This window comes from Castor canadensis, chromosome 14 (genome assembly GCF_047511655.1).
Source record: "Castor canadensis chromosome 14, mCasCan1.hap1v2, whole genome shotgun sequence".
Classification (NCBI taxonomy): Eukaryota; Metazoa; Chordata; class Mammalia; order Rodentia; family Castoridae; genus Castor; species Castor canadensis.
The window spans coordinates 87118012-87135065 of record NC_133399.1 but is presented as its reverse complement, the minus strand read 5'-3'; the positions used below and the strand labels follow the sequence as shown (position 1 = coordinate 87135065).

The 17054-nt window shown below is 36.6% G+C and overlaps 1 protein-coding gene across 11 annotated transcripts in view; it reads right to left on the bottom strand.

Moving 5' to 3' along the window:
• Glra3 (glycine receptor alpha 3) overlaps positions 1-17054 on the bottom strand; it is a 381512-nt gene that overhangs the window by 227217 nt on the left and 137241 nt on the right. For 5 of the 11 annotated variants that reach the window (XM_074054955.1, XM_074054951.1, XM_074054953.1 and 2 more), the window contains one exon: positions 4211-4309. The exons of 5 other annotated variants lie outside the window; for them this stretch is intronic. The gene's annotated coding sequence lies outside the window, so the exon portion shown is untranslated. Of the gene's footprint in view, positions 1-4210; positions 17049-17054 lie in introns of those variants that run through there. One more of the 11 variants, XM_074054958.1, reaches the window with a different exon arrangement.

The window sequence follows — 17054 nt, the reverse complement described above, 5'->3', positions numbered from 1 at the left end:
ACAGCAGGCAGCCTCTTTAATAAAGGCTACCTTTTTAACAAAGAAATAAATCATTTGTAAAGTTAGACAAGGGCATTCAGAGGGCATTTCAGGCCAATAACAGTACCATATGGGACAACTAGTGTTAATATTTAGAGGGAAAAATTTATGTTGAGGCCAAAGGTATAGAAAATTCTAAATGAGAAATTTAGAGACCACAGTAATGTCTATTTAGTTATTTCTGGAACTATAACCTTGAGCTAACAATTGGCTTACAAGGGCTGTGTCTGATGCCCCGAGGTGTGAAGTGGGGCTAGGAGCAGGGTGTGTGTAAGGCACCAATGCCCTTCACACACACCTGGGACAAATGACTCTGACTGCCTAGGCCTGTCGCCCCTCCCCCTTCCTGTGTACTCTGTGCGCGTTTATTCTAGGGGAAGTGGCAGCAGGCCGTAGCTATTGCCACATGTGGCTGGCAGCCCAGGATGTGCTGGGTCCTCTCTATGGATTTTCTTAGCTATGGCAGGTGTTTTTGCTGTGTCCTGGAGCTGGCATCCTGTGCATGAATGCATCTGTTTGCTTTCCCTCCTCCCCTTGTTGGGGCAGAGTTACGGTGTGAGCGTGGCAGCTGCAGTTTTTTGTAAGCACTTTTTGTAAAGCAGCTGACTTAAAGTTACCTTAGACTGAGAAGCCTGGCAAACCAGTTGGAATAACTTAAGTCATAAAGTACCATGATACAGGTTTTTCATGGGAGACAGGGTCCCAGTAAGCCCAGGGAGGGGAAGGCAGACAGAGACAAAGGACATGCAGTGAGACCATAGAGGAGGCAGAAAAGGTGTGCTGACATCTTAGGTAAGGGAGGGGAAGGCAGAGCCTGGAGGCATGACACACGCTTAAGGGACTAGCCATCACCTGTGTCTGTAGGTTGCTCCCATTGATTGGTACTGGCACACTTTCAGCAAAACGAAACCTCCACTCTCCGGTCACTGTCTCAGGAAAAGGGACATTAGATGGGGGGGGAAGAGAAGCAGTCGTCAGATGCCATAATCAAACAGGTCTCCACCAATGTAGCATGAGGCATACCCAAATAAATCCGGGGCTTGGTCTCAGCCCGCAGGAAGGGAGCCTGAGCTCTCCAGAGCTGGAACTGCCTTGAGGCCAGAATTGGCAAGGAGTGGCTTGCTTAACTCCATGACGGGGAAAGTTTTTCAGGAAGATAGGAGGAGATAGGTATGGTAAGCAGTGCAAGAAGTCTGTTTACATGGAGAAGGAGGAGGTTTGGGAGAGGAATTGGCTGATTTAGAAACTGATTTACAGGCTAATAGAATCTGCGCAGGGGAACAGAAAGTACAGAGGGAGGGTTTGATGCAGAGATAGGGAAAGGATTGAATGTAGCAAAGTTCCTTCCACTTGCCAGCATGCTCACAGAAATTGTATAAATCCCTTAAAATTTTGGGGTCAAAAGTGCCATTAAGTGGCCATTTGGAGGCATTGTCAAATGGATAGTGGGGCCAGGCCTGATTACAGAGAAAAATTACCTTTTGTGACTTAAGATCAGGTGTTAGGCAGAGGGGCCCAAGATTGGGCAGGAGACATCCCAGTGGGGAGTCTGAAGGAATTTGGGATGGTCCAACTCCCATTGTGAAGGCCTGACCTGAGGAAAGATATGGCGAGCATCCCTGAAATATCAAGTCCTCAGGAGAGAGAGAGAAATGTGGAACACAATGCCTAGAGGGAACGTCTTCACCATGAGGGGGTCCACAGTCCCAAGTGGGGAACCCAGTTCCCAGAGACAGTGAGCTTCGACCTAGCACTAGGGTTTTCAAGGAAATGAGAGAGAGAGAGAGAGAGAGAGAGAGAGAGACCACAGCTCAGTGTGTGAGGAGGACTCACAGAGGGAGAGAGGACCTTGAGAGAAGATTGGCCAGTGGTGGATGGCGGTTGAAGGTACTCTGGGGTGGAGGAACTTCCCTGTAAGCTAGTGAAAGGGTGGCGCTTTCTAGGATCGCGGGTCCCAGTAAAGCAGCTCAGATCACAGAGGAAGGGAATGGGAATTGAGAGAGAGAGAGGGAGAGAGAGAGAGAGAGTGGGATGGGGTGGGAGAGGCTGGGAGAGCAAGGTCAGTGCTGGGAACTCAACCCAATCCATGTCAGTGCACCAAATGTTAGGAAAAATGCCACTCACAAAGAAAGCTCAGGAGAAAAGTCTCACATCCATAGAGAAAAGTTCAATGGCAGGCCCAAACTGCCAGGCTGGCCAGGGAAAAGATGGCACAGCCCCAAGTCTGGGTGAGCAGTGGCTTTTATAGAGGGGGAGGGTAAGGAAGTTAGTGCATGCACAGTAGTCTCTGGTAGGGGTGGGGCTGCCTTAGAGCGCAGGAATTTGTGTAAGGGTGGGGCTGCCATTTTGGCTGATTCACAAAATGGTGACATTATTGTTCTATCAATAAATAGGACTTGAATCAAAATATGGAAATCACCCTTTAAATGCAACAATAAAGGTATTAACAACTTAGTTAAAAAATGGGCCAAAGATCTGAACAGACACTTCATCAGAGAGAATGTACAAATGGCAAAACACATAGGTAAATATTCTTAACAGAATTTTTATTAGGAAATTGAAAATTAAGATCAATGAGGTGCTGCTTCATACTTTTTAGAATGGCTAGGTTTTCTTTTTCATTTTTAAATCACAATACCAATCAGTGGTAAGCATGTAGAACAACAGGAACGCTCATTAATTTTACAATAGTATCCATTGTATTGATATGCACAATTTATTATTTATTATTTATTGAAGGACATCTTGATTTCTCCCACATTTTGATGATTATGAATAAAGCTCCTGTAAACATTGATATGAAGGTTTTTGTGTATGCATAATTTTTTCATAATTTATATTAATACCCAGGAGTAATAATGCTGTATTTTATGCTAAGGCCATATTTAAAGTTGTAAAAAAAAAAAATCCCCAAATATCTTCCAAAACGTCTGTACCATTGTGCTTCTGAAAGGCTTTTAGAAAAGGAGACAGGGTCAGGCCAAACAGCAGCAGCTAGCAACACGGAACAAGAAAGCTTTCAGTACCAGGGTGTAGTCCTAAATTCTAGATGATGTGTCATAACTGTGCTGTATCCTGTTAATTCAGTGAGTCCCCTACCCTGTGACTTTTTATTCCATTTCTGCAGGAAATCTGTAGAAAAGTTGGCTAGAAACTTCATCAGCATATAATTAAAATTGTGGATGAATCTTAATCGGATGTTGCTAAATGAAAGAAGCCAGTCTGAAAAGGCTGTCTGGCATATAATTTGAGATTCTGGAAAAGGCAGTAAAAAGACAATAAAGTGATTAGTCCATGTTAAGAGTTTGAGAGAGAAGCATGATTCTCTACTCTCTTCTTGTAGGTTGTGCAAAACTACATCCTTCCAAAGATACTGTATGGGGATAAGAAAAATAGCAGCATTAGAGTGGAGAATTAGACAAATACCATAAAGATGATCAATTTCAATGGCAATGAGGCACATTGATAGGATAGGTATAATTGACATGATACCATGACAAAGTACTTTGTGTTTGTGACCTTCCATCTCAGTCAAAACATAAAAAAAAAACAAAACAAAAAAAGAAGTATTAGATAAACTCAAATGAAGGACATTCTACAAACCACTTGCACCACACTTATCAAAACTGTTAGGGTCATAAAAACAAGAAAATCATGAAACTACTACAGTCAAAGGAGCTTCAAAAGATAAAATAAATTATTGTAAAATGGTATCCTTGATGGATACTGGAACCAAAAACAGACATGAAGCAAAAGTAAGGAATTCTGTGTTTATTGAATGTCAATACTGGTCCATTAATTATGAAAAATGCACCATATAATGTAAGAGGTCACTAGCAAGGGAAGTGGGTATGGGAAGACACTGTGTTATCTTTGTATTTTGCTATAAATCTAAAACCAATCAAAAAGCAAAAGTTTATTTAAATAAAACTATAAAAATGTCAGAGAAATGTTGCCTCTTTTTTCACATAAATATCCTTCCACAGCTAAGAAAAATAGGATTGATTAAACGTTTCTTCTGTTAAGGAAAAAACGAAGACTCTTGCACTGAAAAGAGGAATAGACAGAGGAGGTGACTTTAAACTATGCAGTGTTCTCTTTTAGAACTGTCCAATTCAAATGTTAACAGGATTTGTTTTACATAATTAAATCTGAAAAAAAAAGTTCCTACCTCTTATACTTGTGCCAAAATTAAGATGCCAGGAAAAAGTATCCATTTCAAAGGAAAAAGGAAGTGGCTACCCAAATTGTTACATAAAGGCTGGTGCCCCTGAGAAACAGAAAAATGAAGAAAAAGAAAATGAAATGTTAGATGAAGATTGATGACAACTGCTTTCTGAGGCTTAGGAAATTAATAGAAATTCACAGCAGGCACTTTGTCTTTCTTGCTTGCTGAAAGAGAAAAAGAACCAAAGTATCAGGTACAGATGTTTCTGAGGATATGGAATCACACAATAAAACACTTCTTCAAACAAACACTTTTTAATGAAAATCAGCTTAGTCCAAAACTGTTTGTTTGGAAAATTATTTCCCGTTCAGTGCAAAATAAGCACTCAATAATACTTTAGTGTAAATGTTGCAGTTTAGTGCAAAGGAAAAAGTATTTCAGGATCTTTGTATAGATAGAATTAACTGGAAATTTGAGAAACCATTTGTTATACTTGAGACAACAGTAACAATTTTTTATTAAGTACATAAATATGGGATGTAGTCTCCTAAATTTTTAACTTAGGTTATCTTATTTAATTGCAAAAAGCATCCTATGAGTAGACATCACTACTACTTTAAGAAAGAACCAAATGTATGAGAATTTTATCAATGTATCTGGTAAAGCGTTAAAGCCTGGGATTTAGCAATAATGCTCAGACCCACTTCAACACAATGCCTCCTAATCATAAGTAAATAAGACTACTTATCATAGAAACAATTTTCTAGTTGTTAATAGGACTGTTTTGCAAATATTAAAGTTTTTCAAACTCTTAATATAACATATATACGTATATGTGTGTATGTATATATATATGTAGATACTAAACTATTGAGATTCAATAAGGCAAAAGTATACTGACAGATAAATTCATGCCTTCCATTGAGATACCAGTTTTTAAACTCAGAGGGTATTAAACTCTGAAAGAGTATGAAGAACATAACAAAGATAATGCTGTTTTCCCAATTTCTACAATGTATAAACCCTCATTTGCAGTTTTGCAACATTGTGATCTATGCGATTATCATTTTTTATTAGTTTTATTTCTTATATTATCAATATTCATTAATATTTGAGAACTCTTAAAACTGTTAATAGAACTAAAATATAAGCAAATGTTTCAGCAGACATAGTGCTAAAATTTCTACATGGTTACCAAATACATGTATGAAAGATACTCAGTATTAATTAGTGAAAAACCAAATTAAGCTAAAACTAGATGCCTCAAAAACTCTTAGTGGCTAGGTGCTAGTGGCTTGTGCCTATAATCCTAGCTACTCAGGAGGCAGAGATCAGGAAGATCATGGTTCCTAGCCAGCCTAAGCAAATAGTTTGACCCTATCTTGAAAATAACTATCACAAAAATGGGCTGGTGGAATGGCTCAAGTGGGAGAGAGCCTGCCTAGCAAGCATGAAGCCTTGAGTTCAAACCCTACCAAAAAAACCTCTTAGAGTGGCTAAAAAATTACTACACATACAAAGTAAGTTCTAGTAAGAATGCAGAAAAGTGGAAATGCTCATATTTTACTGGTAGAAATTTTGGCCACAGGGAAGACTGTGATCAAATTCCAAATTCTTTGTGTCCCATAGGGAAGAATTCATGGCAGGACACATGAGTGTACACAGAGTTTATTAAAGATTAGGGAAGGGAATACAAAAGGAAGCATGATAGGGCCCAGGTGGAATCTAGAGGCAGAGAGAGACTGTTTCTCTTCTCTTTATGCTAACCTATGGGAAGGGAGGAGCCAGGTGATTCCCATCCAATAATCAATGAGTGAGTGGGGAGGGGCATGGGTGGTTCCCAGGCCAGGTGAGGTGGTCACTGAGCCAGAACATGGTCCATCTGAATTACAATATTTTTCTATGAGTCCCGAATTTTCTCTGACTCTAGCCAGCCTCACGAATGCAAAATAGTATAGGTCTGTTACAAAATACCTTGGCAGTCCATTGTGAAGTTAAACATAACATACATTTACTATCATCCCAGTCATGCTACATTTAGGTGTTTGACCACATGGAAACTTTATTCAGAAAAAACCTACACATGAAGTTTATATTACCTTACATTGACAGTACAGAACAAGTTGGAGAGGACATACCTTTACTCTATTGCCTTCCAATCCAGCTTTATATTTTCTTTGATTTCTTTTATCAGTGTTTTGTAATTCTCAACATCTGAGTCTTGCACCTGTTTTGTTATGTGTATTTCTAACTGTTGCATTTCTTTGAAGTGGTTGTATATGGTAGCTTAATTTCAATTTTCACATATTCAATGTTATACAGAAATGTGAATAATTTTTGCTTGTTCATCTTATATTCTGTAAGTTTGCTAAACTCATTTATTCTAGGAATATTTTGTAGTACATTTCTTAGGATTTTCTAAAGACTGGTTGTTTTGGCATTCTACTACCTGGATATTTTTGAGTGCGGAAATAGAGTCTCAGGATAAAACTGGAAAAACAGTGCTTCTGCTGGCTATTCAGTGTTAGTTTGTGCTAGTGGGATTTTACTTGAAGTGTTGCCCATTTGATGCAATGGAGGAATGAGACTGACTGTGTCACCTTCTTTTGCTATGTTGGGGTTGGGAACTTTTACCTGGCATAGTGGGTGACTTTCCTCTGTTGAGGAGGGGAATAAAAGACAAAGTGCTATTATGTCATGATTTTCCTCCAGTCCTGGGATTCCAAACCAGAGAAAGTTTCCCTTAAGGGTATACAAAAACCTCCAGTTTCTGCTTTTTGCCTGTTTCCCTACATGTGGTCCAGTCAGTGTGCCAAAGTAAAATTGGACCATCCAAAGTTAAATAGTCCAAGAGACTACTGAATAGGAGTTAAGACTACTGCAACAGGGAAGAGAGACTGAGCTTAACTCCACAGAAACAAAGGATAGGATAGTTTGTAACTACTAGGATATGTTAATGGGAAAATACTGAAGGATTTTTGGTAGGGAGGATGGTAAAGTATTTAGGTCATCAGTGTTTGCTAATTGACTTCTTTTCTAAAGCTCCTACTCTCCTACAAAGATTACTTCTCAAAAGGATGGTGCCTAGGAATTTGACAAAAACATTCCTGGGTTGTAAAAGCTGAGGCTGGAAGAAGAGTTACTTACATTTCAAATATGAAAAAATTTACAATTCCAAGATTTCTAAACTAAATGCTTTAAGAAAAGACAAATCCTGAACTTAATAGTCTGAAAGACTGAAGTTTAGTCAAACTGAGGGAAACTTTAAGGCTTCCTTGGTCGATATTAAAATTGGTTTAAGCTCCTTGAATGTCTTTTACTAATTTGCACATTCTTGTCTTTGCACAAGTTGTTTTCTTTGTATAAATTACCTTCCTCCTTTATTTTTATGACAGTTTTCTTATTTTATTGCAAGAACCCAACCTTTTAATCATTACCTCTTCTGTGAAGAACACCCTAATCACTCCTTCTCTATTTGTAAAGCACTTCCTTGTGACATGTTTTTAAAGCATAACTGACTTCTTTTAGGAAGTATATTCTGGTGCTTTCAAAAAGAATTTGTCACCTTCTATTTTTGGACACTTTGTAAACCAAAAAATGTTTTCTCACATAACATTTCCATTATTTCACTATTTATACCCCTCTCATTTACTCTCTTTCTCACATGTCTTACAGCTCTACATCAAACTACATTCCAATTTATGATATAATTCTTGAAACTAAATAAGCTTTCAAAAATATTTTTAGATTGTATAATTAAATCAGTTTTTACATAACACTAAAGTTTTAAATATACATTTTCTTCACTTTTGCATCTGAATAACTTGTTCATTCATCATATGAAAAAAGTCCCTACCACATTGCTGGTTATTTAATGATTAAATTGATGAATTGTATCAATATATAAAGAAAATTTATTTTTTCTAGAAAAATAGAACTCTTTGGTCAAAATTCTGAAAATTATACTAAAGTCTTTTAAAACTGAATTTACCTAATTTTAAAAGCCTCTTTCTGGACTGATGTAATGTCTCATGAGGTAGGGTACCTGCCTCAAACCCCATTACTACCAAAGGCCTACCTTTCCATAGCTAAGCAGTAGCTCTGCTTTTCTTGAAGTATTTGCTTTCTTTAACACAAATAGCTTTTTTTCTACATGATCATATTCTTATTCTCCTAGAATCAGAAACTCTACTTTGAAAAATGAGTTTAACAAATCAAATGTCCCCGTGGGACAATAACAATCATGATGTAAAGAATAGTTTCCTACTGGGAAATTGTACACTTAGGCATTTAGTTAAACTACTGTTAAACTACTGTTTTCCAATGATCTTTGAAAATCTGTGAAAACTTTTGTTTTTCATCATACTGTCTTTGTGTTTACTATCAAACTTTCCTTATCAAACTGCTGAATCAACACTATGTGTCTGATTTCCTCCTACAATATTGTTTATCACTGCACACTCCTCATTTTTCATTTCAGGTAGAACACAAAACACATTATCCCTCCAGCTGGATAGCTTTGTGAACAAAAACAAAAGTGAAAACTCAAAGGAGTCTTTCAGAGCATAATTTCCCAGTATTTCCATGATTATATAATTGTCAGCAAGAAGACAAATGAGACTGAGTCGCCATGTCATTCTCCGTGTGGTTCCAGCTCTTTGGCAGTGGAAAGGAGCACATAAAGCTAATAAGCAGAGAGCAGTTTAAGTCATGACTAAACCATACCCACTACAAAGCTGTCATCAGTCTGTGCTCTACATTTCCTACTTCAGAGTTACTTCTAGACAGCAATGCCAAAAAAGTAGGACAGATGAAAAGAATATAAGTACTCCAAATTTGGTTTAACCCAGGTCTTACTGTAACAAAGTGAAAAACAAAAAACAACTTAAAAATTTTAAGATAGAATTTCAATTTTCAGATTCTTGAATTTCTTTTTTGATTCAACATGCAAATTTCTCCTATCATGTAGATCCTCTTGACAAGTTTCTCCCAAACTGAAACCTAGACACATGAATAAATATTTACAAATCCAAATTTCCAAAGATGATGTTGACTGAAACATAACTTTATATTTCCAAAGATTCTATTCATATCTGCTAATTGCTTACACGTATTTGCACCAAGCAAACATAAATCACCACATACATATTCCATTTTACATTGAGAATCCTCTACAGGCCAATTTCCATACTTTGTAGTTAATTTCAATTTTGTCTCAGAAAGAATCCTTCTTTGCCTCCTAAATCTATTGCTGATTTCACAAGTACCTTGGCACATGCATGACAATTTAATTCTAAGCTCTTTCTCTGTCCATGTGGGTTTTCACATGGCCTACCCTACTATGTCTGCGAGTCTTTTCCAGTCCTCTTTTCTCCATAATTACATCTGTCATTAGATCTGTGGCTTATCATAATTTAGCAAGATAAGTTCATCTCAAGATTTTAATTATATCTGCAACTTTGTCTTCCAATTTCTGAGTTTAGGACATGGATATATCTTTTTGGGAAGCACCATTCAATTCTCTGCACCCAGTGCTACTCTCTTCTTTGATGATAGTTCTAATAAATATGTATTCCCTTTCCATTATCTTTTCAAACACCCCCCCCACCATAAAACACTCTCTAATTCAGTGGAAGTACTGAGATACATTAAGGAGAGTCTTTGCTCCATAGACAGTTATAATAAGGAATACTCAGTCACTACTGTGTTTGAATATTCTCAAAATAGGACAAGCAAGTGAACCATCAAAAATTGGTTTTTTTTCTTTTATATCTCAGATACTGATTATACAATAAGCAGAACCTATGAAGGAATGTCCTTTTATAAAGAAATTTAGAAAATATTTTTCCATATACACTATTGAAATGAAGATAAACAATAAATGAACTAATGTTTGACAATTGCTCATTAGAGTTGAATGTTGTAAAATCAAATTATGCTCATGCTGCTTACATGTCCTGAGATGAGGACTTCATGAAAGAGAGTAGCTTACCTGAAATGTTTTAAAAGGAAATTCAGGTTTCAAAAGGAAGGGATAGCCAAACAAAAGATGAGGTAAGCATTTAAATAAAAAAACAAATAACATATCTGCAGACAGTAACATTACAAGTGCTGTGAATATAATCTTATTTATTGAGGAGTGAGAAACTTACAAATAAACTTGTATATAAGATTTATCTTAGGGAGTAGTTTCATTCAAAGTTATGTTACTTTTATTGCATTTTTTATCTCACAATGAAAAGTGCTTAGATTTTCTTCTTTGACTGTTAAGAACATGGTTACACCTCATGGTGACAGAGCAAGATTCTAGTTTTGCTTGCTCAGCATCTCTTCTGGTCAAAGATTTGTTCACATAAGCTTATTTAGTTACTTTCACTTTATATGACATTAATGTGGAATGTTTCTTATTTGGAATGTTTTGTTTACATAGGATATGAGATATTAAAACTGAAAGCCATCATGCTGACATAATGACTGTCATATAGTATTAAAACTTGAGCATTAATATCTGTTTATAAAGTCCCTGTTGTCATAATTGCAATTACTGCTGTAAGTCAGTTATTTTTATTGCCTTTACCTCCTTCCTGTCAAGATCAGAAAAAAAGACACAAACAATTGCCTCTCAGATTCTCTTTGAAGACTTTTCTGACTATTAAGCTATTTGTTTTCACTTACTAATACTTTCTACTTTGTCAGTATCCCTAAAGTGACATTAATAATTGGTGACTGTTATGGTTTGAATATCCCACAGGCTCATGGGTTGGACACTTGGTCCTCAGCTGTTCAAACTACTTTGGGAGGCTGTGGAACCTTTAGGCAGTGGGGTCTAGCTGGAGGAGTAGGTTGCTTGGGGGTGGATCCTTTCTTGTCCCTGGACCCTTCTTGTCTCTCTCTGCTTCCTGTCCACCATGAAGTGAATAGCTCACCTATACTACATGCTTCCACTGTCATGATGTTCTGCTAAAGTGCAAGGGGCCAAGTGACTACGGACTAACCCTTTGAAAGTGAGACTGGGTTCAGAAGATTTCAGGTGAAAAAAAGGAGTCTATTGTGAATTGGACTAAAAGCCACTCATGCTACATTGTGGCAGAGAATTTTTCTACATTTTGTCCATGTTCTGAGTCTGAATGAGGCTGAATTCAAATGTAATGGACTAATTAATCTGGCAGAGGGAAATATTTAGCTGTGAAATGTTTATTAAAAAACTGAGGTTGAATTACCCAACAACCTATCTTGAATCAATCCAACTATAGAAACTTAAAAACTTTAGTATCTCATTCTGTAACCATAACTTTTATTAAGTAAAACACAAAGAAAAAATAACATAAATTTAAAAATTGACACACTTGTTACATACAGGTGTGTAATTACTGAAACATAACATTTTGGAGATCAAATAGTTTCATATGAAGTGAAAGTCTATGTAGGGAAGGTATCAGTGTTGATGGAGTCAAACATGTCATGACATCATCAGTAACACCAGCACTTTGGTCCCTCCATTTACTGTCACATGAACAAGTTATTCTTTCTTCTTATTTTTTCAACTTTTAAGTATCACATAGAGTATTACTTGAATCAAGATTCTAGTTTCATTTCTATTCTTTTTTTGTTACTTATCTCTTTATCCTTATGATTTATATGTTATTATATGTCAGTGTCACTCAGTCTCTCAATCACAGTCTGTACTTTTTTTTTTTGGTGAGACTAGGATTTGAACTCAAGGCTTTGTGCTTGCAAACCAGGTGCTGTACCGCTTGCGCCACATCTCCAGTCCACTTTTTGTCCTTGTTTATTTGGTGATGGGGTCTCATCTACTATTTGCCCAGGCTGGACTGAACTTCGATCCTCCTGATCTCAGCCTCTCAAGTAACTAGGATTGCAAGTGTCACCACTGGTGCTTGGCTTCAATCACAGTCTTTAAAAGTAGGGACCAGGATAGACTGTTTCACAACTTAGTGGAAGTCTCCATTTTGACAACCTCATAAGGACTTCTAATGAACACATTCAACACTGAGCTCTTCATCTCCCCAGCCAGGTTCCCTGATTCCACACTTAGAATTGTGCACATAATTAGTGGTATAACCATCTACATGGTCTCCTAAAATAATTCTAGCTATTTTTTAACTCTCTGACTTCTCCTTTGGACTTATTAGTTGAAAAGCAAACTAATCTTACAGTGTCTTGAGTGTGACATCTCTCAATTCTTAATACTACTGCTGTATGTCATCTCAGATGAGAACTACTGAAAGTCTTCTATGCACATTGTTTATAATTACTGATCTAAAATTCTAAAAAGGCATAAATCTAAAAAATGCATAACTGGAAAGACTATAAATACAGATTTCATAAACTATAAAGGGCCCTCCAAACTTACAAGTCACATAGTCATATATACATGTAGATATATGATACTAACTATGCAAACACATGCACATTTTGACATAAATGTATTGTAGATTGCATTACATTTTTAAAATATGCCTGATATACTGAGCGCTGGTGACTCACTTCTATAATCCTAACTACTCAGGAGGCAGAGATCAGGAGGATCTTGGTTCAAAGTCAGCCAGACAAACAGATCATGAGACTCTGTCTCGAAAAAGACCTTCACAAAAAAAGGGCTGGTAGAGTGGCTTAAGGTGTAGGTTCTGAGTTCAAACCCCAGTACCACAAAAAAAAAAAAGATGGATATCCCAAATTTTTACATTCATTTGACAATATGTCTCCTCACAAATTATTTTGAATTAGTAAATGTCCTTTCATGACTTCTATTTATTTCTCAGACTGCATCTACAACCATTCTGCCTTAAAACCTTTGCCATTGATTACCATTCTCCAAATATGTATTCATTACTTCATATCTCCTTTTTGAGCAGTTTATTTTTCCCTTAGGGATTACTTTTCTGATTATTTAATTAGGAAATTCCTATTTATCATTCAAACAAAATATGAATATCCTCCCTTAGGAAGCCTTTTGCATAACAGTTTATTTATTTAAAATCATGTTTCACAATTTGATTTTGTTAACAGCTGATTTAGGCACTTGTATCCTGTGAGAGAAGAATTCAGGCAGTATGCAAAAATGTAGTGAAAGTTATAGCAAAGTTTATTGACAGTGAGGAAAGCATCACAAGAGAAAGCAATGGGCTCTGGTCAGATGGCTTAGAAGCCCTGGTCTGTCTTTTAAAGGGCTTCTATAAACTGAAATGCAAATGGCAGAAAAAATCTGGGCAGTCATTGCAGAATGGGCTAGGGTGATTGACAGGTTTGATTGACAAAGTCTTGTCATACAACATGGGGCACTCTTTGCAGGCACTATGTTGACTCTCAGGTACTTTAGTTGTATGTATCTGATGCAAACAATATTACTGTTTTAAGCAGAGGGCTTTTACCTAAAAGGTAATTAAGAATGGAATTCCCCCAAGGTTTACTGTCTTTGGCAAATTTACAACTGCAAAAGATTTACAATTGAAGAAGACTTTTTAACTGCCAAGATTTTACAATTAAAAAGAACTTTACAGCTGCAAAGAATGGCATTGGGCTGAACAAGGAGTTTCACTGAGGAGAGTTCGGTGTCATTTTTCCTTTACTTGTTACTAGCTTGCCTCAATTTGAAGAGTGTATAATTATTTGTATTTATTTATGAAAACGTGTTTAAAATAGAATCTATCATCAGGCAAGATAGCTTATTAGAAACATCCTTCATTTGACCCTGTGAATGAGAAGGGATCAGCAAAGGAGAGATTATGTTCTGAAGACAGAAAGAGAAGAAGAGCATTTGGAATCAGGAAAGAGGTGACAAGACAACCAAAAACAGCTAAGAACAGAAAAGAGATAGAAAAAAGTAGAAAGCAGTCTGCAGTTTCATCCCTGGCTTCCCAGAGAAGAGGGGAGCCCAATATACAGCCACAATTTAAGCCAGACGGCCCTGGCAACAGACTGGGAATCATAGTCACAGGATAAGCGCACATTTCCCACAGTCCTTTCATGGGTATTCAGTGTGACAGCGACTGCTCCTATGTGGCAGAGTAGCTTCAGGAAAGAAACAAATTTTTTTCAGTTTCTTTATCCCAGAGAGGTATAATGAAGCAACATTTTGAGAGGGGGCCTAGGGAGATGTAGGTACTCTGAGAACTTGAAAATAAGAAACAATCATAACTCGAGAAGTCTTAAGACAACCTGTAACAGGGTCTGGGTGTGGGAGTCAGCCAAGAGAGGTGGTCATGTAGAGGGTCTGATGTAGACCTGCTGAGCTTAGGTAGCAGCAAGCTTGGGCAGTGAAAGGTATTGTGGTCAGAGGCTCTGCCCTCCCTGGTGAGGAGCCATTCCCAACACGTTTGTATCACGTATCAGTGGAAACAGTACTGAGAACAATCTACAGTTTCAATGCAAAACTCCCAATGTCATTTTTCTCAAAAATATAATAATCAATCATAAAATTCACATGGAAGTGTAAAAGATCCAGAATAGCCAAAGGAATCCTAAGCAAAAAATGTAATGTACACAGATATATTGACCAACAGAATGGAATGGAAGACCCAAAAGTAAGCCTATAAAGCTAGAGCTATCTGATGTTCAACAAAGATGCCAAAAACATGTTAGTAGAAGACAATTTCTTCAACCAATGATGGAAAAACCAAATATCCACATGTAGAAGACTAAAACCGAACTCATGCTGTACAAAATCAATCAAAATTAATCAAGATCTTAATAAAAGGTCAAAAATTTTGAAACTGATACAAGAAAAAATAAGGAGAACACTTGAATATACATGAATAGGCAACAATTTTCTGAATATGATTTCAATAGCTCAAGAAATAAGAGCAAGAATGGACAAATGCAATTGCACAGAATTAAAAGACTTCTGTACAGCAAAGGAAACAATTACCAGATTAAAGAGACAACCTACAGAATGGGAGAAATTCTTTGTTAGCTATTCATTGAACAAAGAATTAATACCTAGAATATATAAAGAGCTCAAATATTAAACATCAAAAGAAAAATAATCCAATTAATAAATGGGCAAAAGAATGAGTAGTTTGCAAGAGAAGAAGTAAAAATGGCAAATAAGTGCATGAAGAAATGTTCAACATCCTTAGCTATAAAACAAAATGCAAATCAAAGCAATATTGAGATTCATTTCACTCTAGTCAGGGTGGCTTTCATCAAGCAAATAACAAATGCTGGTGAGGATGCTGAAGCAGGGGGGAACCTCACTCCCTGTTGTGCTAATGTATACGTCAGTGCAGCTGCTATAGTTCATATCAAGACTCCTCATAGCGCTGCCTTATTACTGCTAAACTACTCCGAGGCATTTATTCCAAGAAATGTTAGTCCACATATAATAAAGATATCTACACAGTAAGAGCTATTATACTGTTGGCTGGGGTGAGGCTGTCCTATTTACCTCCAGCTGTCACTAAAGGAGCACTCATGCCCTCTGAGGAGCTTGTTTCCTGCTTGTAGAATCCATGAAGTCTGATAGCATTTCTTTATTTCACCTTATCTCTATCCCTTTAACCCAGGCCTCTACTATCCTTATTGGTAAAACAGTCTCAAAATCTGTGTGGGCAAGGAACATTCAAGGTACCAAGACTTAATCATGAAAAGATTAAAGAAAAACCCTAAACACACAAATCATGAGTAAGGACAGTGAGACAGTAATAAAAAGTCTCCCATTAAAGAAAAGCCCAGGATCTGATGGCTTTCCTGCTGAATTCCTTAAGACATCTCAAGAAGAGGTAATATCAGTCTTTCTCAAACTCTTTCAAAAAAAAAATTGAAATGAATGATGAGGTCAGCACTATCTTGATACTAAAACAAGGCTAGGACACTAAAAGAGAACAAACTTACAGGACAATTACCCTGACAGAGGCAAAAATCCTCACTTAGAAAGCTGAATTCAAAAGCATATTAAAGGGGTCATTCACCATGATGAAGTATAATTTATCCCTGGGATACAAGGGTAGTTTAACACACAAAATCAAAAAATGTTAATATTCTACATTTGCAGAAGGAAGAACAAAAGCAATCTTAACATCTCAATGGGTGCAAAAATGCATTGGACAAAAATTCAACATATTTAAATGATAAAATAAAAACTTTGAACAAAGTAGGCAGACATGTTCACTCAATAAAGGTCATGTGTAAGTCCACAGTTAACGTTATCACCTGTGAAACATTGAAAGGTTTTCCTCTAAGGTCAGGAACAGTACTAGGATATATACCCTAACCATATCTATTTAGCATAATACTAAATACCCCTGTGAGGCCAGGGAAGGAAATAAAAGATATCCAAATTTAAAAGAAAGCAGTGTGAATGGCTTCCTGCAGACAATATGATCTTTTAAGTAGATGCCATAAAAAATGTTTGGATTAATAAATGAATATAGTAAAGCTGCAGGATATAATACTTGGTAGCATTTCAGTATACTAAAACTATATGATTCCAAAGAGAAATTAAGAAAATTCCATTTGCAATAATTTCAAAAAATACTTAGGAAACAAATTAACCCGAGAGGAGAAAGATCTTTACCCAGAAAACTATTAAACATTTTTGAAAGAAATAAAAGGAGACACAAAGATACCTTCTGTTCACAAATTCAATGAATATCCTCAGAAGGTTTATCATACTACCCAAAGTTAACTGTAGATTCAATGCAATCCCAATTAAATTATCAGGACTTTCTTTACAGAAATATAGAAACAATTCTAATTTGTATAGACTCACAAAAGACTGAGAATAGCCAAAGAAATCTCAGCAACAAGAACAAGACTGCAGAAATCACATTTTCTGGTTTCAAAATCTACTGCAAAGTTTTAGTAATTAGAATAGCATTAATCTTAC